This window comes from Acomys minous (genome assembly GCF_964271855.1).
Source record: "Acomys minous genome assembly, chromosome: 11".
In the NCBI taxonomy this organism is placed as follows: domain Eukaryota; kingdom Metazoa; phylum Chordata; class Mammalia; order Rodentia; family Muridae; genus Acomys; species Acomys minous.
The window spans coordinates 17,367,905-17,379,284 of NC_140492.1; the positions used below are offsets into that span (position 1 = coordinate 17,367,905).

Genomic DNA, 11,380 nt, shown 5'->3' on the forward strand with positions numbered 1-11,380 from the left:
GAGGAATATTATTCTTGTTACTACTTGAAATATTTTAGAGAATGGAACTTTTTCTATTCTGGCATTTTGGAATGATTTGGAGTGGACACTTCTAATGGAAATCATGAAACATGATACTTTTTTCTTTGGGATCCATCCATTTACTGTAATTTCCATTCCTTTAAAGTGCTTTTGCACTGATTTGGTTATTTAACGCTATAAATGTTTCAGAATTTCACAAATATTTTAATACTTTGATGGATTGCAAATTGCCAAATGGATATTGGCCCTGACATAAATAACAGAGAAGTAATTTCACATCACTTATTTCATGTTCTTCATAGCTGCTTCTGTAAGTATGAGAATCTAAATAGTCTCTCCCAAGGCATGTCTCTGATCTTCAGCTTGTAGCTTGAACCTTCTCTCATGGCTTTGATCTGGTGATTATATTTGCTGAGGGTGTAGCCTACATTAATACCATTCTGTAACTTAAATGTACACTCAATAATTATGGGAAAAGTTACAGTCCAATATTTCAGAAGCTTGTTGTCAAATTAAGCTGCAGGTGAATGTTCAGTAAGAAACTAGAAGATGAAACAAAACAAAATTCTTACCATACAATGGCACTCTCCCTGGGTAAGTCAAATTGTTGTTTTTGCTTTCACCTTTACTTACTAACGCAACAATTGAAAGTTGAGGTGCTAGCAGCATACTTTCCCTTTCTTCTGTGAATTTCATCATACTTTACATTTGAAGTAGTATAGTTATATTATTAACATCTCATTACACAATTTTGATTTAACTATTGTCATGACACATAACAAGAAATAATTACCTTACAACACGAAAAAGTGACTTTTCAGTTCAGGAACAATAGGCCAAAGTGATGGATTAGTGAACTTACATATAATATTTCCAGAAAGCAATAGATTCATGAACTATGATTTTGACAAATGTTTCAAAAGTTCTTAATAAGCCCAGAAACTTGTAACATGTGTAAAGATATAAATTAGGACATGAAGCACTACATTAAACAGGTTTCTGTGCTGGGAAGAAACACAGTGGCTGAGAACACCTACTGTTCTTGTGGGGGACCTGGGTTTGGTTTTTATCCTTCATGTCAAGCAGCTAACACACATTGGTCACTCCGGCTTCAGTGATCCGAGTTCACTACAGCAGGAGAAGCATGTCAACAGAAGGTTAAACCAGATGCTCACAGTGCACCTGCCATTTAGAAACTAAGACAGAGCAATAGCAGTGATCAGCTAGTTTTCCCTTTTGTACTCAGTGTAGGACCCTATTCCACAAAAGAATGTAATCCACTATTAGTGTGGTTTCTGTCTATGTATGAATACATCTGCATAGATACAACTAGAGTTGTGTTTTCCTAGTGATTCTAAATGGCAAGTTTACAATTCATATTAACTATTACAGTAACCTAAGTTTAAACAATGTTAAATAAATCACAGATAATGAAAGCACAAATAGAAAAATTGTAAGTAAAGATAAGTTAATATTAGTTAAAAATGAAAGTTTTATCCTGGAAAGAACAGTTTCACAAAACTTAAATAATAACTCCAAACATGAATAAAGTTCTTTGAAATTAATATACCTAATAAGGCAAATTGTCATGAATTTATGAAAAATATTGAAAGTATAATTCAGCAACAATAAAAACAATTTAGGATTTATATATATTTTATCTTTTAACTGATTTTTATTTATTTACACATAATTTAGTTTTAAAGTGTACATATTATTCAATAATTAGGAGTTGGCCCTGAAATCATCTATATATAATAGCCTGTATTTATATATTTTATAATGTAAATGGTTACATATGCATATGTGTAACAACACCTAAACAAATACAGGCATATATTAGAGAGGCATGTTCATGGGAAGAGTTGGTAGGAGAAAAAGAAATAAGTCCAACAATGTAATTTTGCTTTTATTGCTTTTTCATCATAGACAAAAAGGTCTTGAGTGATGGCTCAGTGGCTAACACGCTTATTGTACAATCCTGAGCACTGAAGTTCAGTACCCTAGCATGTAAATAAGATGAAAGGGTGATTGTGATGGTCTGTGTACAATCTAAGTGCTCAGGACACAGACATGTAATTGTTCCTGGGGCAAGTGTTTTTGTTTAGTTTTGGGTTGTTGGTTTGCTTGTTTTGTTTGTTTGTGTGTGTGTGAGTGTGTTTGCATGTTGCTTCTCTTTTTTAAGCTGTCAAAAGGATTTCATAATGCTGGGTGGACAAGATAGGTTAATGGGCAGAGGTCCTAACTACAAACCCTGATGACCTGAGTTCAACACTTGGGACCTACAGAGTAGAAGGAAAAAACAATTCCCACTATGACTCCTCTGATATACACAGAAAGTTGTGGCATGTGAACATATATACAGATATACTCAAATAAATAAGATAGCTTAAAAATTTAATGACTTTGTGTTGGATGGCATTCTCAGGACTTTGCCTATAAATCATGAGATCGACACACTCGGTTTCCCACTCAAACTTCACTAGGAACTAGGGTCAACTTTAAGTTTTAAAGTAGAGTTGTCTAAAATATCACCCACGTAGACAAGCCCTATATGAGGAGGCAAAAGAGGTTTTTATTTTAATGTTACTTTAGGATAACTTTAAACACACAAACATTCACACACACATGCACACACACGTATGCATACACACATAGACACACACACACTCACACACACACACACACACACACACACACACACACACACACAAACACACACACACATACTCCTTGAACACACAATGCTGTTCTATGTTTATACCACAGTGGTTCTCAACCTTCCTAATGCTGCGACACTTTAATACAGTTCCTCATGCTAAGCTTACTCCCAGCAATAAAATGACTTCTTTGATATTTCATGCCCGTAATTTTGCTTTGGTTAAGAATCATTATGTAAATATCTGATATGCAGAATGTGCAATATATGACTTCCCCAAAGTGGTTGTGACTCACAGGTTGAAAACAGTTATAAAGTTTATTGTATTCCTTATGACATCAGTCATTATCCTGCCTTAATCATAATTATATCCAGAAGAATTAATTTATAAATATTAGAATTAAAGGAATCCTACTTTATCTGTTATCACCATATAGCAGAAAATAATTATTTTTATAAGCAGTATTTCAAGATATAATGGTGCTTTCTGTTTTCCTTATTCATAATTCTCAACAAATTTTCTAGTTTTTAATCATTATTTTTATATATGATTATTTTGTATGTCTATATGTTCTGTAACTAGTGCTATGGAGTATTTTGAATAAATGTAGGATAGGTCACACTGAATTTCCAGTCATATTTCCATAGTAACCATTAGCAAATTAGCCATATTGCAGGGGCAGTATATGTACCTAACTTGTATTCAGCATGTATTATTCTTTCTTCACAATTCCAGGCAGCAAAACTATTAAATGCTTGCTGGTGTCTGAATCGCATACTTTAAAAATCTTTTTGTGAGGTTATTTTATGAAAATTTCTCTATCCTAACCTATCAGTCTTTAGTGGCTTTAGATGCTATTAAGACAAAAGTCATCAACTTAGCATTCGTGATGTTGTATGCTGGGAAGCAACAAAAAAATTAATCAGGAAAGAGCACAACACATAAAAATAAAAACTATAAATATTAATCCTCGGAGGCCAGATCCAATTCACTGTATCACAGTAGGAATCTGTGAATTTAAGGGGAAACTAAGTATTTTCTGCATCATTGAGTAAGGACATTTTCTTCATCATGAAAATAATATAGAACTGAAATCTTAGTATATCTCATCTTATTAAAATAGAATATAATCAGTAAAATCCTCTCAGGGATCATTCATTATAAATAGTGTTGCTGCATGGATACTTCCAATTTCAGATAAAAATAATAGAGAAATTATATTCGAATTTGGACCAATACAAACCACCGAACAAAATCTGGACCCTTTGATGAGCTGAAATAAGTAAGCCCCATGTATTCCAGAGGCCAGATTTGTATCATCAGAATAACTCCTTTAAATAAAATGCTGCATAAAAGTTCACCTTATGATGTGGAAAACATATGAAAATATGTCAGACATTAATGTTTTGATGGCTTTTCACATGTTGAATAATAGCAAATGTTACTATGTCATTTGTTGATTAAAATAACACCTCAAGTCTTTTGCCATACATAATTCAAGAAATTTTTGTAGAAATAATACGATTAATCTAATTTACATTAAAAGTTAACATGTAAATATAATGTGACCATATAGAGATTAATTCCTAATTTTCTAGGTGAAAATACTAATTACTCAAATCTAACAATATAGTGAAATGATAGCATACTATTTATACCAGGGGTATTTGACTGTTACTGGTGTTGAGCAAAGTACTTATATATGCTGAGTACATATTCTGGGTTTCAGTCAAGAAGTCAATCCTGACAGCTGAGTTTTTCATAAACTACAATTTTTATACTATTTTATTACTTACTTAGATTGTGGTATCACAGCTTTGCAGACGCCACTGTCTCCTGTTACCTCTTTCTGCAGCCATGACCAATTCCACTATATTCTTTGACATCACAGCCAATGGCGAGCCCTAGGCCACAACTCCTTCGAGCTGTTTGCAGACAAAGTTCCAAAGATGGCAGAAATCTTTTGTGCTTTGGAGAGAAAGGATTTAGATATGAGGGTTCCTCCTTTCACAGAATTATTCCAGGATTCATGTGCCAGGGTGGTGGCGTCACATGCCATAATGGCACTGGCACCAGGTCTGTCTATGGGGAGAATTCTGAGGATGAGAACTTGTTCCTGAAGCACACAGGCCCTGGCATCTTGTCCATGGCCCATGCTGGACTAAACTCAAACAGTACCCAGTTTTTTATCTGCACTGCCAAGACTGAGTGGCTAGATGGCAAGCTTGTGGTCTTTGGGAAGCTGAAAAAAGGCAGGAGCACCGTGGAAGCAATGGAGCGCCTTGAGTACAGGAATGGCAAGACAGGCAAGAAGATCACCATTTCTGACTGTGGGCAACTCTAATTCTTTTGACTTGTGGGCATCTTACGACCAGACCATTCCTTCTGTACATCAAGAGAGCACGCCCACTAGATCTGCTCACAGAACCCTGTAATCTCTCTCACTGAAGTCCTTTGGGTTCCATATTGTCCACATTCCCCTCCAAGTTTCACTGGATTGTAGAGGTAAGTTTATGACTATGAATAAAAAGTAAATAGGAAAAAAAAGTGTTTTATCACATAGGGGGTTTTACAAAGTAAAAGTTATTCTCTCTCCACTAGGTAAAACAACCATCAGTTCATAAAGCGCTGGAAAGCTATCAAAATCATATCTCACAGTCATTCTTCACTTCCCAACGTATGCAGCATCTACTTTGTCCTATGAATACATTTGTGACGTTTCAAAAATATGGCATGCTGCTTTGAGCCACAAACATTTTAGTCACATGATCTGACATATAAAATTAAGGAAAAGGACCTGAAAATTAAGGAAAAGGGCATCCCATCACTTTCTTTTACTATTTAATGCAAATGTTTCTGGGCTTATGATAGACTCCATATCATCATTCATTTAGTCCATAGCAGTTCTGTCTTCTTCGGAAAAATTTGCCAAATACTTTGACATCTTAAAGACAAAGGCATTCATTCATATATCAAGCTGATTTCAAGGTAAAACACTGACAATTTTAATTGATAATAGAGGCAGAGATACTCTAATATAAGAAAATATTATCCAGAAAAATACACCAACAAGTCCACCAAAAATGAAAAAAAAAATATGTGAATAGCAAAACAAGGTAGATTGTCTTTGTGCGTGTGTGTTCTTTCCTTTTGATTTATTGGCACTCTTTTGTATGCTTTGCTTTGAAAATAGATTCTGTTCTCAAACAATATATTCTGATTATAGTTTTTTTCTCTCTATATATGTCCTACTACTTCCCAACCTCCTCTACCATCTGGATACACTCCTGTCTGTCTCTCATTACAAAAGAACAGTCCCCTAAGAGATAGTAACCCATCATGATAAAACAAAACATAATTTTCTGAGCTCTGACATAGGGTATTTGATGATGACTTCCATTAGCCCTATAAAAGACCTTTATAGGGGCATTTCTTTTTGTGTCCTTTTGTGTGCTTAGATGTTGTAATCAATGTATGCTGTCTCAAAGTAATATATAAGTAAGATTTGATAAGGTTACACAAACTAGGAGGTTCAGAAGCTTTACTCAAAGATCCTGTGTATACAGCACATGGCTGGTCACATGCTGAAAGCAGCACATGATGTCACACAATGCTGATGGAATATAAGGATAAAAAGAAAATATTTAAATTTTTTTATAATGTTAAAGCTAAATGAATGCAAAGGAATACACACATATAACGGCATATATACATTCTAAAATATATACATTCTAAGGTGATTATAAACATTGAACCAGGATTTTTGAACAACTGAGATAATATTAAAGATAGCAGAGAAATATTGAAATCAAGAAATTTAGAATAAATTTTTATCAATAAATAACATATATTGAAAAATAACACAATTGCATGACAGCTTTGAAAGATAAAACATGCAGGATGTAAACACAAAGTTTGATTTTTTGAGTTAATTCTTAAAAGTCACACTTTCAGTATTGTTTCATTATTGAATGTTTCATCTTAAATTATACGAATGTGTGTTCTTACAAATATGAACTTTTGGGTGTTCTTGAAATACTTATATGTGACATAATTTACAAATGAACCTTTTGTGCAAGTTAAATGATTTATTTGTAACATACCTGAGTCTGAGTTAAATTTATAGTTTTTTTCTAAGACACAGTTCCTCTAAAATTTATAGGTTTTTTTTCTCAGTACATTTTGAATAAGTTAATATAAATTAAAAGTTGGGAATGGAGAGATGGATCAGAAAATAAAGATGCCTGCCACCAAGTCGATTGGCTTGAGTTGGATTCCTGGAGTTCGTGGAAGGAGAGAGTCAACTTTAATAAAATTTTCTCCATTAATATGCAATAGCCAATATATATGTGTGTGAAGACACATACAAATAATAGATGTATTTAAAATTTTATAACTATCTCAAAATATTTCTAGGACATTTTGGTTCCTTTTATTCCAATATTTCCACTGTGTTTTAAAAATAAAACAAAGTCCTTTAAATGTTTTATGTAAGAATCGAAAAAGAAGGTCTCATAGGGGGACAGAATTATATTCTGTACACTCATATTTCAATGTCCTTCCTTTTAAATCCTCATTTTTAGTCTGTGTTAATTCTACAAAAAGCACTGGATGTATCACAAGATAACATATCAGTATCTCCATGAATTCAGGTTCATGTTTTATTGCATGGAGCTCCTTACTACCTTTACCAGTGTTTACAGTGCATGTGAACATACATTTAATAAAGATAATCCTCGTTTTCTTCTGTAGAATGGTTTACATCTTACCTGCTATTATATTAGTAGATTCAACTTCACAGATAATATGTATAAACTGGCCTGTGTTTTTCCACTTAGAATTGTCCCAAATACTACAATACATAACTAGCACTTTTCTTTTCACTTTCCAATTTCTTTTTCTCTTGTCTTGAACTTGAATTTAGAAATGGCAGAGTCTCTATAGAGGGAAAGGGTAATTTCCCACAAGACCTGGCTAATTTATAGCTTTCAACACACCAATGACCCCTGCAATTTGGCAGTTGCTTCATTAATTCCTCTACACCTGCTCCATTTATCTTGAAAAAAATAAGACAGATAAAAGCCACAGTAGCTTTCACTGCAGCTATTGTGAGAAGCAATTCTTTACCTAGACCTGAAGTAAATTGTACCCAGCATCATGGAGAACAAAAAGACAGCAGTGAGGACAGACATTTCTAGTTTGTCACTAGGATGGAAAAGGCCACATATTTGGGGAGAATTTGTTTATTTTGTTTTTGTTTTATTTCATTTTGTTTTTGTATTCTTGAAAAGTTATGCCTACTTAAGAAACAGTTTATTTTGATTAGAAGTTGATAATCGCTTCCCACATTTCAGGATGTGAACATGAACAAATTAAAATAAGAGTTTTGGATGCAATGAGTTTATGTAGATGCCTTCATAACTTCTGGCATTCCTAGCTGTCTATCATCTACCTGTCGGCTGCTATAGCACATGGCATTTCACATCTGATCACATTACTGATCAGTTTTCTACTTCATCAAATTGCCTAACATCTTCTTTGACTATAAAAGGTATTCATTAGAGAGAAAATTTCCATTTAAATATTATCTGTATTCCTCCTCTTCTTGCAACAGTTGAGCAAATGTTCTCATTGTATGGTGGAACTTTTTTCTGGTATATGCCCAGGAGTAGAATAGCTGGGTTTTTAGGTTTCCTGGTTTTTTTTTTAGAAAGCACCAGATTGATTTCCTAGGTGGTTGTACATGTTTGAATTCCCACCGACAATGAAATAGTGTTCCCCTTTCTCCACTTCTTCTCCAGTCTGTGCTGTCTCTTGAATTTTTTTTATTAATTTATTCTTGTTACATCTCATCCCTTGTATCCTCCCGTTCTTCCCTCCCTCCCTCCCATTTTCCCCTTATTCCCCTCCCCTATGACTGTTCCTGAGGGGGATTACCTCCCCCTGTATATGCTCATAGGGTATCAAGTCTCTTCTTGGTAACCCTCTGTCCTTCCTCTGAGTGCTACCAGGTCTCCCTCTCCAGGGGACATGGTCAAATATGAGGCACCAGAGTACGTGAGAAAGTCATATCCCACTCCTTAACCATTCTGGTGTAATATATGATCTTTTAAAAATTAAAAAGGAGATATCATACATATCATCAACATTTGCTCAACTATTTCCATAGCATCTTATGTGTAATAGACAAAATCTGGAGACAACCTGGATGTCCCTAGTCTAAGAATGGATAAAGAAACTGTGGTACATTTAAACAATGGAATACTACTCACCTATTAAAAACAAGGAAATTATGAAAATTTCAGGCAAATGAATGGAACTGGAAAAGATCATCCTGAGTGAGATAATCTAGACCTAGAGAGATACACATGTTACATATTCACATATAAGTGGATATACGCCCAACATAGATGTCCTCTGAGAGATTCCACTCACAGGGGGGTTGGTATAGATGCTGAGACTCACTGATGGACTCTAGGCAGAACATTCCTAGTGGTATGGAAAAACGAGGGAAAAATGGAGGACCCAAATGTTTCAGTAGCTCCACCAGGAGATCATCAAGGCCACTGGATCTGGATCAAGGAGGGTCTGCATAAACTGTTGCACCAACCTAGGACAATGTATGCAGTGACCCTAGACCCACTGTGCAGATATAGCTTATTTTCTACAGCTGTGGGGGCAATGGGGACTGCCTCTGACATGAACTCTGATGCTCACGATATGATCACCACCCCTTGGCAGGCACACAGATGAAGGGCATACAGGCTATCTGGATGAGACCTGATATGCTGTGGTAGTATGGTGGGGAAGGAGGTCCCCTTCTGTTAGAGGTCTAGTGGAGAGGAACAGGGCAGAAAAGGAAGGGATGATGTGAATGGGAAGATACGAGTGAGGGAATAACAATTGGGATGTAATATGAATAAATTATAATGCATTAAAATTAAACACCATAGTTTAAAAATTATCTTGCAAAATACCTCTTTCTGTATGAGTTCTTTTTAATTTTCATATGGAATCTGAATTTTGCTAGCTTTAATTTCTGAGATAATGTAATGTGAGATCTCACTTCAAGTGGTTTGAGCAATTTCTTGTGTGGTATCAGGTACTGGTAGAGATGGTGGTGGTGGTAGTGGTGGTGGTGGAGGTGGTGGTGGTTGTGATGATGGTGGTGGTGGAGGTAGAGGTCCAGGTTGATGTGGAGATGGTGGTGGTGGTGGTGGCAGTGTGGTGGAGGTGGAGGTGGAGGTGGTAGAGGTGGTAGAGGTGGTGGAGGTGGTGGTGGTGGCAGTGGTGGTGGAGGTGGAGGTGGAGGTGGTAGAGGTGGTAGAGGTGGTAGAGGTGGTAGAGGTGGTAGAGGTGGTGGAGGTGGAGGTGGTGGAGGTGGTGGTGGTGGTGGAGGTAGAGGTATTGGTCCAGGTAGAGGTGGTGGTGGAGGTGGAAGTGTTGGTGGAGGCTGACGTGGTCGATGAATTACAATAAGGAAAATAGAATAAGGAAAATTAGAAATGTTTGCTAAAAAGTGGCACATTTTTTATAGGAGTTGAGATAACATGACTTTAAAATTAGCTCAAATCTATAATGTCACATTCATGTAAACTTTTCTCAGTGATAGCTTAAATTTGTAATGGGCTGAGCTATGTATTACTTACTCATTAGTAGCTTAATGATAAAAATGATGAAAAAATAAGACACATCATAAAATACAGTGTCTCATGGATGTCTTCCAACACATTCACATTATGCTTTTATAAGTTGCAGGGCAATAAATTTGTGAAAACTAGGTGTTATGAAATTATTTCATGGAGGAAATAGAGCTAGTGTTCTGAAATCTATACACCAGTGAAGGATGATTCCAGGTCACAGAATGGCCATCAAGTTCACGAACTTATATAAATTGTTTTGAGTTCAAATAGAGGGTATAAAATGAAGGTGTATGCCAATGTTCATACTTTCTTTAAATATAGGAGCAATTTCGTGAGATAATGTCACAATTTTGCACTTAATTATTGCCACCTAATGCTTATGAAATGTAAGTTCAAAGACATCATTGGTTAATATATATTTGATATATTAATAATTAAAACTAATTTATTTATTAGAATAATGAAAATGTAAGTTTTTAAATAAAAGGAAAAAAAGTAAATTGTCATTTTCTCCTTAGTAGAGAAAGGGCAGGGTTATTTATACAATGCATTTCTGATGCAATGACTAATCGTAATTATTTATATATATATTTATATATTTATTTACTTATTCACTCATTTTACACACTGGTTGCTACCCCATCCCTCCTCAACTCTTGGTCCTGCCCTCCCTCCCTCTACTCCATCACTCTGCCCTATTCCTCAGAAAATGGTAGCCACTATTCCCATCCACATTGGCTAATCAAGTCATATCAGGACTGAGCATGTCCTGTTCCCTTCTGGTCTGGCAAGACAGTACTGCCAGGGGGAAGTAATTAAAAAGCAGGCAAAGTGGGTGGATTTTAAGGAAACAATAGACATAAATTTAAGAATAGCTTGAGAACAAGCCTATTTTATTTCTAGTCTCTAAGTTTCGAGGGAAAAGTAAATAATTATATTTAATAAAATGTTAATCGTATTAATGTTGAAATGAACTCCCAACTCCAGTTTAAAGTGCAAACAACATTGACTCAACAGATCTGCTTTTTTCTATTAATATTGTTGTCAATTTTTTTC

General features: G+C 35.2%; 1 pseudogene across 1 annotated transcript; it reads left to right on the forward strand.

Moving 5' to 3' along the window:
- Nucleotides 1–4,538: 4,538 nt before the first annotated feature.
- LOC311608333 (peptidyl-prolyl cis-trans isomerase A-like) lies at nt 4,539–5,025 on the forward strand (annotated as a pseudogene). The gene has a single exon. The product of its transcript is annotated as a peptidyl-prolyl cis-trans isomerase A-like (transcript).
- Nucleotides 5,026–11,380: the final 6,355 nt, after the last annotated feature.